General features: G+C 32.1%; 2 non-coding genes across 2 annotated transcripts; both read right to left on the reverse strand.

Annotated features, from left to right (window-relative positions):
- Positions 1–2,486: 2,486 nt before the first annotated feature.
- On the reverse strand, positions 2,487–2,558 carry Trnaq-uug (transfer RNA glutamine (anticodon UUG)). The gene has a single exon. It is a non-coding gene; the product is annotated as a tRNA-Gln (tRNA).
- Positions 2,559–4,798: 2,240 nt separating this feature from the next.
- Trnaq-uug (transfer RNA glutamine (anticodon UUG)) lies at positions 4,799–4,870 on the reverse strand. The gene has a single exon. It is a non-coding gene; the product is annotated as a tRNA-Gln (tRNA).
- Positions 4,871–9,913: the final 5,043 nt, after the last annotated feature.

A 9,913-nucleotide genomic window follows, 5' to 3' on the forward strand; every position in this document is an offset into this window, starting at 1 on the left:
ACTGCTAGGAATACTACTTTTATCCTTGTCCCTTTCAGGTTATTTTCCTAAGTTCGTTGACCCAATAAACTAAACAAGGCATTTAATGTGGTAACTCCCCAATCTCACAATAAAGCTCTTGTCGTTTTATCAAAGAACTCTTATTTCCTTAAATAGATTAAATTTAATTTCCCACCATCACCAAAAACAAGGTTTCTTTATAGGCAAATTTCTAAAATAATATTTTTTTTTTATTGTCTGTACTTATTTAATATCGTGAAGATTTTGATGTAATCATATTTAAGAATTACTGTGTTTTTTAATCTGATTAGCATAAAATAATTATCCTTGTTATTCTATTTTCATTATCTTATCTGCGGTGAATTCATATTCATTATCTAAATTGTCATATCGCACCACAAAGATATATTAAGAAAATACATTTTAATACATGAAAATAAGAGCAAATTGACCCAAAGTATTAACACAAACAAAAATGGTCATAATACCCAATTAGATTATGCCTGTAAATAAGCAATATGACTCAAAAGTAGCTTTTCATATAATTAAGAGTTTTGACGAGTGATTGAAATAAATGCTAAGATTCTCAAGAGGCAATAATTTTACCATAGTATGTTTATTAAAGAAGATCCTCGCCTAATTACTTCTATTTTCTGTCTAGGTCTTAAACCTCCTGAAAGCAATAACTGATATTAATAAACCCTACAAAATTAGATCTATTTATACCGTGACTTATCCAATACCGAGGCCAAGGTTACTAACAAACAAGAGCATAACCGGCAAACATAGCGAGGCACAACAAGAAAGACCCGAAGATTTATACAGGGCATACCCACCTGACTGCACGGCGGCGGCGTCTAAATATTTCTCGAGAAATTGTTATTTGCTGCCTCGGGTATAATAGGGTTTAGTTCTGGGCGAATTTATTTTCAAATCGTGAGCGAAACGTCTTGGGCCATGTGGAGCAAATCAGTGCTGAGTAATGAGCTATTACCTTAGTTGGAAGTCGGATGATTCTTCTCGGTTTTCTTGCCGTCATGTGTTGAATATTCGGATAATAGTCAATAACCTTTGGTATATCTAATATATTCGGTTCTTAGCTACTTCCTGAAATTTATGGGTAATTTTGACTTATTGTAAGTGAATTTTTTGATTTCCCTTACGTGTTTTGGACTTTTGACACACTGATTGAGTTAGACTTTTATTTAAGATCTTGGCAAATAAGGAGTTCTAATATTTAATTATTTCGAAACGGTTGGTAGGATACTTGTCCCTTAAGACTTTTAATAAAAATTAAATATATTTTCGTAACTGCTCATGCACACATAAATCGCCTGATGGATGCAACGTATCTTATTGAGCGTTAGCATTACCTAAGTAGACAGATAAATTATTCCTGCAGCCTTCCTTGCCCTTTATAACCTTTACAGAACTAGCTTCGAGCGAACCTTAATGGTCTTAAAGGTGGGTGTGCTGTCACAGCAGATTGATATTACATAGAAAATAATTTAGTTTAGAAGGCAATGGTAGATTTCTTACTGGTCTATTGAGATTTTCAGGCTTGTGTCCTGCAGAATTTTACAGACAGCTGTGTAGAGTATAGGTTCGTGCTACTATTATGATGCACATTGTTATACTGGCCATAGAGGAAAAAGATAGAAATTAACGTGAATAGAAATTTAATGAGTTTATGAAAAACCTTCTAGCCTGTATCCAAGAAATTTAAGATAAAGATACTCGAATTGGCTAAAGAGATAAAGGAAGTGATAATAATGTGTGAGATTTTTTTTAATTCTAAATATTGTATGGAAACGAAATTAATGCCACATAAGCCCTTACTAATTTGTCACACTTACTAAAAAGTTTTTTCGATTAAGCTTGTAATAATCAGTTTGTAAAGGAACGTAGATTTTGAAGACCATGTAGACTGATCTCAAAATGGCTTAATAAATGATCTATTTTTATTGCAGCTATCATTAATTTGTGTTACTGGGGTAAACTAGAAGCTAAAAGATACTCTTAGAGTGATAAGTCTTTTCTTAAGGTGAGCAGCGTATTATAAAATAATACTTTTTAATTTTGTTCTCTCTCAGCCACTCTTTAAAGTTTTTTTCCTGCTTTTCTTAACATTTCTATAATCTAATAACTGGGTGGTTTGTTCTTTAATTTTATCGTATTTGTGCTGTAGGGCTTAATGTTATGCTTTTTGAGACTTTGGACCACAAAATAATAGGAGTCAAGAGTATAATGCGAAGAATTAGTACCTTTTTCCATTCGGCAAGCTGAACCTAATACGGGAAATACATATATTTTTATTTTCAGGTATTTTTTACAAAGGAACAATTAAATAGTTTTTTTTTTAATATAAAAAATATACATTAACCCTAAAAAAATTAAGTATTTTAGTGTCTTTGTTTTATTCTTCAAGTTAAAGAAAACAAGACTATTATCAACATCTCAGTAGCTTAGAAGTTTAGGAAAAAAGCAGGTTCCACCGAGATTTGAACTCGGATCGCTGGATTCAAAGTCCAGAGTGCTAACCATTACACCATGGAACCTATATGTAGAAATTTACATTGCAAAACAGATGATATTCAGTTTTAGATAATATTTAAAAAATGCAGACAAATAATGATGACGTCATAAATAGTTAAATAAATTTGCGATTTTTCGATGAAAATTGTCAATATAATTAGAAACCATTTGGGTTGTGTAGAAACATAGTATTTAAAGTAATTATAATATTTGCAGCTTAGATTTCTTAAATCCAAATATTTAAGAAATATTTTGTTTACTTCAAGGCTGAATTAATTGGGGCCTCTCGTTAATGCGTAATTGCGTAATTAAAAATAATCATAAAATTCACTTGATTCCTTACTTATATATGGATAAGAAAGTAGTCTTTAATAATTGTTAATCGACTTTGCATAGAATTTTTCTTACTTAAGACTAGAATTTGCACGTTTTACCAAATCTGGGGTTACAAATGGATTTGTCTCATTAAATTTGTGGTTTTACCTGATGTAGTAGTGTCGCCTGGAAAAAGAGGTAAACAATCTGATACCTCCAAGTTATCTGATCCATTTCCAGTGTCATGGATATTCTAGTAATTGGAAGTGGTACCATACCAAGCGCAACAAATGATGGCCTAGAGGAACCAAATCTCCAAAAAGAAGAATGTAACGGCGTTCCAGTGACAAGTATATACATTTCTTGTTTTAGTTTGAATAAAGTTTAAAAAAATACAAAAAATATCAGGATCCACAGGAAAAAGAGCTAGCAATCATGTCGTTAATAGAAGGGAACAGCGGATAAGAAAGTTTTTTTCTTATAACTTTATGACCGGTCATCAGACCACCCAAAAGTACTAATTTCCGAAGTCGCTTTAGGAAGATGTATAGAAGATGTTCGAGCAAAAGCTGAATAATGTTGCGGTGCATTCGCCTAGGCACTAGCAGTTTCAGGTGTCTTTGACTTAAATGAACTTAATGTTTCGGGTGAAAGCCTCTAAGTTATCACTTTTTTTTCTGTTAAATCAAAAGAGAACAAAACCAAGTCTCGGTCTCAAAAAACTTTAAAAAATCGTGCAATAACGGCTAGAAACTTATAAACTTAGCTAACACAAACTGATAGGATAAGGATTTGTGATCAGGCAGTTAAAAACAGACTTAGCAAAAATAATGTAGGACCAAGAAGAGATGCGACTGGTTCACGGCTCACCAGGTAACACCGTGCTTCCAAATTAGTATTTACTGGAGACTGGAGGGCTGTATTATTTCAGTGTATTATTTTATTCTAAGAGGTATGAGTTGAGAATCCAATATATAGGGCAAAAGAATAACATACTCTTTTGTCCTATTTGTTGGTAATAATTTCATATTAATCCACGAATTATCGTGGATTAATATGAAATTATCGTGTGTTAATAGTATTAGCTCGACCACACACACACAGCCCATATAGTAAGGAGGTTGCTGCATGATACGAATATTGAAAGAATGAAAAGGCCAGCTAGGTCTTCATACTTTAATCCAATAGAATACGTATGGAATACACCAGAAAGAACTTTAAGGAGCAGAATTAGAACAGCTGCCTGAAGAAAAATGGAATGGTATTTTTGAAGAGTATATCTAGAATCTGATAACAGGCATGCAAAGATAGTGAATACTTATATGCACGGAATTATATGGAAGTTACAAGGGGCACCAATACTAATATAATTTTATTAGAAATTTTTTAATAGAAAGAATCTTTATGTATTAAAATTAAAATTTGTTTTTCGTGTAATCTTAAATAAAAAGTATGCGATAATTGTTTTAAGCAGTGTATATAATTTTTTTTTATTCACATAGGAGCTTACAGCACAGCAGGACAAAAACATACAGGCATTAATAAATTAAAAAAAAAAACAAAAATAATAGCTAAAACTTATAAAGCTATTTTTATTAATCATACATTTTATGTTTATTATACATATACGAGGTTAAGTCTTTTTGAGATATTTTAAGTAAGCTCAATTTGTGTGAATGCTATTGAAGCATTCACAATTTTGCCAATATAGCATTTTATCAAAGTTTGTAAGGGCAAGTGGTTAATTATTTTCTAAACATCCTTCAGCTTCACTGGACGAACGTCATCCTCACCATCTTTTCAAGGTAAGCAAGATAAACTAACAAAATAATGTAATAAAAATATAAGGTCAAAAAGTATTTCAGTATCTCTGATTTCTTCTTTTAAAATTAAAAAAAGGTGGCAATAGCTGTTATATATATTAACAAATATTTATTTAGGAAAAAGTAGGTTCCACCGAGATTTGAACTCGGATCGCTGGATTCAAAGTCCAGAGTGCTAACCATTACACCATGGAACCTATATGTATTTAATTTGCATTGCAAAATTTATGATAATAAGGTTTAAAAATGCAGATAAATTATAATTACATCATTGTTATGCTAGCTAGTGATTTTTTAATGTAAATTTAATATTTTAATATTCTTGTATTTAACTTGTATCTATTAGATTCAATATGCATGATGAGCCATTAAAAAAACTCGTATACTTTTATTTGCAGTGATGCAATAATTGGAAAATCAACTGGAAATCCATTTTACATTATTTTTAATACATATAAAAATAAAATATTCTTAAAGAAGTATAATAAAATTTCTTCTTCCAGATTTGTACTTGTTTTATATCCTTAATTAAGCACGTTTCTTAGTAAATTTCGCAAGGTATTTAATAACCGCTAAGCGGTAATTAATCAGGATTTTTGTACCCGGAATCAACAGGAGGAAAATTCATCTCCCGTGACAAATTTATGATAACATCCACATGAGTAAGTATATCGATTACGATCTGGTTTATTAATTAGTACAAACCGAACATGCCGACCACCGTGCTAGAAATTATTAATTTATAGGTAAACACGCGGTGCCGACTTTACCGGTTATCTGTTCTTAATTTTCTACACTTGATTTTGCTACAGTTTAAAGGTCCATGATCACGACCAAGATTAATTCAGGTGAAGGCAATTTTTATATGCGCAGAACAAATGAAAAATAGACTTTCTTTTCAAGTACATGGAAAGCATATTAACCGTCTTACTCGTCTTACAGATTTCTACTAGATTTAAGGCGGAAGAATTAAAATTTAGTGCACATTAGAAAGTTAGTTAGAGCTATTAGAATTTTTTCCATTAATAAAAATTGATACTTTTACTTTCACTATTACTTTTTTTTTAAATAGAAACACCTGTTATAAAAATAACAAAGTTAGATTTTATAAGAAAAAATTAACACATACTATTGAAGTCTATTAGTACAAGTTGCTACAGTGTCTACTGTAATATAGTTATCAATTAGTCAAGTTTTCACGTTATCAAGTTTTTGTAACGTTTATTCAAGGCATTAGTGAAAGTATGGAAGAGCAATTCAAAGGATTTCCAGTCATCTCGAATGTCAGTTCCTAGACGTCAATTTTTTCGACCATTTTCCCAAATTTTTTCCCAAACTATCGTATTCCCTATCATTTTTTAGTGTTTCCTGAAGCACCATTTGCCACAAAAGAATACCAGCCGAGGCTAATGTTTTTAAGTAAAAATTGTTGGACCGAAGTACCAATCCAAGCGTGAATAAATATTATTGATGGATGAAATACTATTACTTAAGAAAAAAAGTTCTTAGGGAGACATAACATTGGTTAAATGATTGACCGCTGAAAAACGACTATTCGAGAAAATTAACATTTGGAAATCGGAATTTGTGCACGCACTCGAAGATATCTATACCGATTTCTCTCTATAAGGGTCACCATCCAACATTTTTTGACAAGCCTCTTGCTTTGCTCAAACTATTTAAAAGTTATTTAACGGTTTCAGTATAGAAGTAGCTTCCCTAGTACTAATGATCATCCCAAAGACCAGTGTCTTCATAACACTACTATGTGTTTTACATACTCCTATCTAATATAACTTACGATCGATTTTTACCTGGAACTTTCAAAGTTTAGGTGCTGTTGTACTTTAAAGGCCTTTTTTTGCTACTTGTGTTCTATCTTGCATTTGCAGGTTATCAATTTCGATCTTAGTACAGCCTGCAATACCAATTGAATAGGTACGACAAGTACCATAGGATAATAGACTGCTGTAAGTAATTTCATCGACAGTTGTTCGAGTATTATTCGAGTATATAATTAGATGTATCGCATAGTATATACCAGATAAAGCCGACGAATTTCACCAAACAGGTCTCGATATTTGGCTTGCTTTTCCCATTCTTTCAGATTGATGTTAGTTTTCGCTTGAGCATAGAAATTTATTACATACATAGAGCTTCCTACTTTATCAAGCAGGATAATATGTGGCTTGTTGTTAAATAAGCTGACAATACATGCATCGATATTTGATTAGTCTGATAAACCTCCTTAACATCAAAATTCATATAGACCTCTGACATGAGTTAGCTACTCCGTTACTAAGTCATGTGAATTCACCTTTAGTATCATACGCTCGATAGTCAATTATTATGGGAGGCTTGAATTGACATGTGTTATGATCATTACGAATTATGTTAAAAATAAAAAGTTTTCTCTTATTATAGTGTCTTAGTTAATTACTAGTGTTAATTTAATTAAAGACTAAAGTACGACATGACACTTCTATGGCTGGTTGCTACTCTATAAAGACCTAACGACTTCAAGGATATTGAAGGAAATGAAGCAAAGTAGAAACTTAATTAAGAGTAAATAAATACTGACACACTTATCCAAAAGAAATTTCAACTATATGAAAATGAAACTGTCTATAACTGCCTAGAACTAAATAAAACCTAAGGTAAATTGCCGGGACTAAATGAAAACTGATCATCACTGTCTAAAATAAATACAAATTTACTTCAATTGCCTGGAAGTAAATAAAAACTTACCAAAATTGCTTGAACAAAATGGAAATTAACCTCAGACAGAGAAAGATTTTTGACACTGACTTCAACTAATTTTAACTTCAAGTAGATAAAGCCAAAAATGATATTAACTGCCTGGAAGTAAATGAAAACTAAGCTTCACTAGTCCTATGGTTGGAACTTCTGGTGTGATGCTCAAGTTACGAGACAGTTTTACCACTAACCAAAACTCTTTATCTTTAATCTCGACACGTGTTTCGCTAACGATGTTAGCATCTTCGGGAGAAGATTAAAACTCCTTTTAATTAACCTTCACTAATAAGAAAATCTCATCCATTTTTCACAAAGAGATCGATGTATGCAACAGACGAAAAACAATGAAAAACACAAAGTCACGGTCTCACAACATTACTTAAAGCTACACGTGTTTTGCTCTATTCAGAGCATCATCAGGCCTAAAACAATAATAATCAGTATTGAAAGAAAAAAAAGAGGACATTAAAAAGACTAAAACCTTAAACGTTAGTGGCTTTTTAAGGTTTTAGTCTTTTTAATGTCCTCTTTTTTTCTTTCAATACTGATTATTATTGTTTTAGGCCTGATGATGCTCTGAATAGAGTGAAACACGTGTAGCTTTAAGTAAATGTTGTGAGACCGTGATTTTGTGTTTTTCATTATTTTTCATCTGTTAACCTTCACTATCCAAAAGGAATGGAAAATAGCTTCAACTACCTGGAAGAAACTAAAAACTGATCTCAGTTGTGTGTATTTTCTTGTCCTGGAAGAAATAAGAATAGGCCTAAAATATCTGGAACTGACCTTAACTGTCTGAACGAAATGGCAACTGATCTGAACTGTCATGGTAAGGTAAATGGAAGCTCATTTTAACTACCTGGAAGTAAATTAAAACTAATCTAAATTGCCTGGACGAAGTGGAAAGGAACCTCAATTGGCGGAAATAAATAAAAATAAACTTCAATTGCCTGGAAGTAAATAAAATCTAAATTCAACTGTCTGGAAGCTCAGCCCTTCGGAAGAAACCTCAACTGTTTGAAAAGGAGGAAACTGTAGAGCAGTACGGTTTCTGAAAGACAATTGCACTATACATGCACTAGAGAAAGTTCTTAAATATATTCTTAAATATATGATTATCCTCTATGATTCACTTCTTAGACTTGAGCAGGGATAAAAGGTATAGTCGATAGGCTACGCTGAAGATTTGGCTCTAAAGATCAGATCCAATATATATGTTCTGTTCTTGTAGTCATCTCAATTTCACTTTATTGATTACTTTAATACTTAGTTCGATTTAGTTTAGTTCTATAAGTTATATTCTTAAGTGCATTCAAAGTATCGCTTCTTGCTGCTAATATTTTTTTGTTTTACATAATGAATGTCGAGATTTGCCTTGTTTCCTCGCCTCTCCCTATAATATTTCCTTACTTGCTATTCTTTACTTTTACTACAGACCTGGTACATACCCAAATAATACGTCACACGCAAGTACCGAAAAGACTAACGCGGGGAATCGAGGTGAAAACACTCGGGACTAGATCGTCTTACTGTTAATAACCATTTTACGACCAGTATTTGCGCGGCCTTCCGCAAAAACCTCTTGTGTTATCCTGATCCTGACTGACCCCTAGGTAAGTCTTTTTACTGTTAATTTAATTCAATCACTTTTATATTTTTCGTGCTAAGTCAGCAGGCTGTGGTGTAAAACCGTCCAAAGGTACATGAACCATCGCAACCTATAAATTTTACAGTCTATAGGGCCTCAATTGATTAGAACCCTTTTCTAATCAATGGCACCCTTCTAAACATGGTCCTTCGAGCCGGATAGTGCCCCTTTCTAAATTGCTTGTATTAATTTCAAAAAAAAAAAAAACTTTGGACGATTTTCTGTACTTCAGTTTGCTCACCATATATACTTTGAGTGCTACTTCATGAATACGATTTAGTTTTACTATTAATTTGCATAATTTGAAATACGATTTTGCCTAAAACTTTTGAAAGTTATACGATAAAATTATTATAACCTTTATTTTTACATTTTTACATAATTGCTACTACTGTTATTAGAATACTGTTTCCACTAATCGGGAAATCTATATTTGCTTTTATTTGGTTGCATAACCAGTCCAGCTCTACTCTACTATACTGTATATAAATATAATATATATATAAAATACTTCTTTCGGCCGCTCCGAGATCAGCTAAATTTAGTTGGGTTTTGTTGCATTCCGTTGCTAAGATAACGTTTGCATTGTATACGCCAAGGCCGGGTTTTTTTTTCTTTTGGTGATGAATTTTATTATTTGTGTTTCTTTACCGGGGATTTTCGGAAATTGATACTTTTAAGTGATCTGTTTTTTTTGCTCTTCGTTAAGGTGGAGCCTCTTTTTTATTTTCCATTTATTTCATTCTACGCGTATAGCACAGGGATTCATAAAGGAGGTAACATTTTTACTCTGAGATTTTTGGATTTGGAGTGATTTTGGGGGTTTACAAAAAAA

The sequence above is a fragment of the Anthonomus grandis genome, chromosome 15 (genome assembly GCF_022605725.1).
Source record: "Anthonomus grandis grandis chromosome 15, icAntGran1.3, whole genome shotgun sequence".
Classification (NCBI taxonomy): Eukaryota; Metazoa; Arthropoda; class Insecta; order Coleoptera; family Curculionidae; genus Anthonomus; species Anthonomus grandis.